Source organism: Styela clava, chromosome 1 (assembly GCF_964204865.1).
Source record: "Styela clava chromosome 1, kaStyClav1.hap1.2, whole genome shotgun sequence".
NCBI classification, from domain to species: Eukaryota; Metazoa; Chordata; class Ascidiacea; order Stolidobranchia; family Styelidae; genus Styela; species Styela clava.
The window spans coordinates 21,969,896-21,974,748 of record NC_135250.1 but is presented as its reverse complement, the minus strand read 5'-3'; the positions used below and the strand labels follow the sequence as shown (position 1 = coordinate 21,974,748).

Genomic DNA, 4,853 nt, shown 5'->3' with positions numbered 1-4,853 from the left:
TTTAACAATGAATGAACATTTAGGCAATCAGTTTCAAGTGTGGAGAGTGAGCTATCGCGTAGAACCACGTCAACAAAAACAGTGCTTCTACGAACAGACATTTCAATCACGCCAAGACAATTGCGTAATCAGCGAATAAATTCGTTTTTTCTTGTGGATTTCGGAGGAAGAGAAAGAGAGTTCAAGAGCGCTTGAGCTATACTTTTTGTTTCGAATGTGCCACTTCTTTAGTGTGGTTACAACATTCTGCATATATCACAGGGATACTTTTTGGCAAAAATTACCCTGCCACTGCGACCAATAGCCAGTCTGTAGGCTCATTCGCCCGAAGCCGTTGGTCCAGCTTTCTAGAAAGTTTGGTGCCCTCCACTTTGGCGAACTGGAAACAGGCTGTGCTGCTTCACATCATAGCAGTAAGGCAGGGTTTCTCAAACTGTGTGTGGCCAAGGTCTTGAAAGTGTGCCGCGAATTTTTTACGAAATAACTGACAGTGTTACACAATATCCAAGGTGAACAATATATATCACATAATAATCAAGAAAATGAAATCTCGCGTCACTGTTTATTCTGTGGGTTTAGAAATTGGAATACAAATTACAAAAATGGATAAGCATGCAGTAATGGTTAGCGAAGGAAGTGGTTGCAAAGCCACATCAGCAAAGAAAATAGCAGCTAGAAAGTACCGGCACAGTCAAGAATATCCATAGTTTAGTTTTAACTTGATAGAAGATCCACGTTTTTCATGGCCTTCTGGGTGGCTAAAAATATCAAATCAGTTTGTGGTCTCCACTCCAGTAAATTGAGAAGACATCTTGATGGAAAACATGAATTAGTAAAGCACAGAACGTGAAGCGATCGAATTTTACGTACGGTCTCAAATAAGGCCTTTTAAGCAAGCTGTGCTGGGAAAAAAGCTAAATGGATGAAGCGATCGAATTTTACGTACGGTCTCAAATAAGGCCTTTTAAGCAAGATGTGCTGGGAAAAAAGCTAAATGGAGCCCGAGCATCGAATTCTTTGTTTATTTTCGTAACAATGACCAATCAGTAAAAAGTCAACGATGACGTAACAGTTGTAATTTTCGCAGCCGCTAAGAGTACCCGCTAACCACCCCTGCATGGGATTCGAACCTGCGAACCCATGCAGAGTAATTATGCACTCTCACTCCTATTCAAGCATGGCTGTGAACATTGCCTCGTTTCGCGTGTTATTTGTCCGTTTTCAGTTATGTTACCTAGACTTAGTTGTAAATTAAGATTAATTGTCATTATCTCCTGCAATAATCAAAAATTAGTCCCCGGAAAGCTGCGATAGACTAGTCTAAAATTAGGTACCATTACTGTGAGCGGCGCGTGGTTGTACGGCACAGCGTTGTCGCCTGCTTGGATTTTCTGTCTACTGAACCAAGTAAGCTATCGGTAAGTACCGTATAGTATAATTTCAGTAAGACCTAATATTTTTGGGTTATATAAACGTATTAAAATCTAAATTTTTGAACATATAGTCACCTATTGAGAATCACAGTTTCCCGGACGTAATAAAAAAAGATATTACAGGAGTAATTAGTAGAAAAACATCATGTCGGACCCAATTTTGGACAAATGTGCCTGGTTTTTGATGAGGTGAGTACGGTATCAGTGATGGTAATTTTCCTTAATTAAAGACATTATTAATTTCAAGATCTCCTGCAAGGATTTCAATCTTTGGTTTTTGTATTCATTGTGCAGATGATGTTACATGAACATGCATGTAAGTTTGAACATACATTTCTCAAGTTTTTGATCCAGAGATATACTTGCATTACTGCCATGCCGACCCCTATAATGTCTATACCTCTGATTATAAATACTATTACTGCATTGTTTATTTAAAGAGATCACAGCTGTTGAGATGAAGCTCTGCGAAATTACTGGACAATTGGACATATGTTTCATACTTCACGTGGTCTGACGTTGCATAAAAGAAAGTCTCATAATCTCACTTCATTACTTGAATTTGATGTTATTAAAAGATTCGAAAAGTCGTCTGAAAATTGTGGTTACACTTGCTCCTTTTAAAATTTATTCATGATCTTCTTTATATTTTGGATAATAACTTTGGATCTAACAAACTACAGGTATTTCATCGCTTTTTCAAAAAGATTATGCGACACAACTACAAGGAAAGCACAATGTGAGACAACGTTTGGTAATATTTAATTTTCCATGCATAGGATTTTAATCCTATTATTTATCACGTCCTCATTTACTAGAAAGCTTCAAATAGCATATATTTTATTTGAATTCCAGTCAATACTTACAAGGATTCCACAGTTGGGAAAGGAAAAACCAAATAATGTATTGAAGTCTCTAGAATATACCATATCATGCATAGCCGGTTTTACTCTGAGGAAACTTTACAAAACTAAAAATGCATTAGAAAGGTATGAACCTAGTAGTATTTATTACATGTGTATATCATTTGATAGTACCAATACAAATTTAATAATAGTTCAAAACAATTATGAATATCTAAGACTAGGTCATAATACCTCCGATCGATTAAATCTTGTTCACTACATTACATATTCCACGGTTCTATGCCCATTTTTATTGTGAAAATTACCCTTTTTTTCAGTTGTTCGAATCAAACGCTATTGCGTATATATGGTAAAAACTATGTTGAATGTTTGTATGTCTCAGTTGGTTCGTCTCTAAATTCGATTAAATCTTGTTCACTACATTACATATTCCACGGTTCTATGCCCATTTTTATTGTGAAAATTACCCTTTTTTTCAGTTGTTCGAATCAAACGCTATTGCGTATATATGGTAAAAACTATTTTTAGTATATTTAAATGATGTTACAAATTTCAGGAACTTCATTAAAAAGTTGGCAACAGGACAGCTTCCTGGCACTTACAAGTGCCAAGATAGAGAGCAATGGGCTGCAAGTCCAACAATTGTTAATTTTTTAATTAATGTCCAGAAAGAAGTGAATGAATGTTTTGCGACAAGATCAAATGTCGTACCAATTCGGAAAATATTGACTTCTCGTATTTAGTGAATTCTTCTGAGACTGATGAAGTCAATGCAGCAGTACGAGCTATTGAAAAGATATGTAAGTTATATACAGTGGTGGGATTCAAACTTTTTGTCAGCCGGTTCCATCATACAAATGTCATATTTTCAGCCGGTTCTTTTGCAAAAAGTCATGTGATGCTAACCGGTTCGCTGATCTCATAAAATTCTATAGAACCGGTGCGAACCGGCTGAATCCCACTACTGGTTATATATAACCACCACAAATTTCGGTTATGCTAAAATGCTTAGCAGCGGGTGTAAAAGTGGTAAAAATTTGCTTAGTCAGTCTCCAGCGGGAAAAGAGTGGAGAAGTACAGATCGAAGAAGTTTATTTGCAATACTTTGCCCAATTTGAAATGGAGTTTCATCTTCATAGTAAAATTCAAGCAAGGTGAGGGATTACAAACTCCTGTGGGACTGTATGGCATTGTAGCCAAAATCCACCACTGCAGGATCGTTGCTCCTTCGACCAATGCACCCTTGGTGACCGAACTATGAATCCAAACAATCTGAAATATCAATTATGTGTAACACATTTCTGAAAAAAGAAACTCTAACCCTGGTTATAACGTCTGGTGGTGTTATAGGGGCTTTATATACATTTAAACAATTTTTGACCAGTGACTCTATGGCGACTGATGTTGAAAGCAAACCCTCTTCAGTACTCTTTGTAAGTAGCATTGTTTCAGCAAAATCTGGCCTGCTTTCGGCGCGTTGTCACCAAATGATTATATCTTCTATTAAGTAAACACCTTGTATAAAATTGTGATTTTAGGAAAAGCGTCAAGACCATGTTTAATATAGAATATTTGTGTATTGTCATTTCTGCATTCATCACAAAAATGTCAATGAATGTTTTGGCCCGCGCGACATTTAAACTTACCAAAAAAATCTGATATGAGCCACTTCAACAGTGTGTCGTTGGGATCCTTTACGGCGCTGAATGTTCTTTTTTTTCTTTCCAGTGGTCACGGTTACCCGTATTCATCAGATCGAACCAATAATTTGTATTAAATACCAACTCCGATGAAGACTTGTATCCCCTTTTACACATTTCTGATCCAACGGATGAAGATGAGACCTGTATGAAAACGACTTATAGTGGAACAAGTCGAAAAATTGTTATATATATATTCTTCTCATTTTGGCAAAAAAACAACCTGTGCTGCCAGAGCATGATATTATTTCTGACGTTTTAATCGAATGCGGAGGATTATTCATAAAATATATGTACCTTGATATAAAAGAATAACATTATAAATAGCGATATCATAATGCTACATTAACAAAGAGTTACTTTTCACATCGCGGGGATTTTTCATTCTATATTTCGATACCCTGTTCTCAGCTTGACATAAATTTGAGAAGCATTTTCTGTTAGCCGGAAGACCGTCCGTCCCCTGCAACCCAAAAATCATTGAGTAAAAATGTGTTGTGAAACTTCACTGGCAACGCCTTAGTTTGACACGAGTTTTAGGCTATATCTTCTCGGTGTCGTATAATCTAGATTCTAGGCCCAATGAAGATAGTCGACTGGCCTGGGCATTTTCGAATACCTGATGATTTCAAAATCGAATATATGTTACTGAACACTCACACACAATAAATAACATGTCTTAGCAATAACAACTTACTACGAAGAAAAGAGTCATATGCCAGATTGGCATTTTAAATAGCTGGCTTTATTGAAAAACAAACAGGATTCACGTCAAACTTCGGCGGACAAAAACAAGATGGCGGCGATTTAAATTTGTTACCTGAGCAGATTCGAATAATTTACTATTCGATTCG

General features: G+C 36.6%; 1 long non-coding RNA gene across 1 annotated transcript; it reads left to right on the top strand.

The window, feature by feature from the left end:
- The first annotated feature begins 1,969 nt into the window (after positions 1-1,969).
- LOC120348487 (uncharacterized) lies at positions 1,970-3,021 on the top strand. Its single transcript, XR_013474361.1, has 3 exons — positions 1,970-2,172; positions 2,289-2,422; positions 2,856-3,021. It is a non-coding gene; the product is annotated as an uncharacterized LOC120348487 (long non-coding RNA).
- The last annotated feature ends 1,832 nt before the right edge of the window (positions 3,022-4,853 follow it).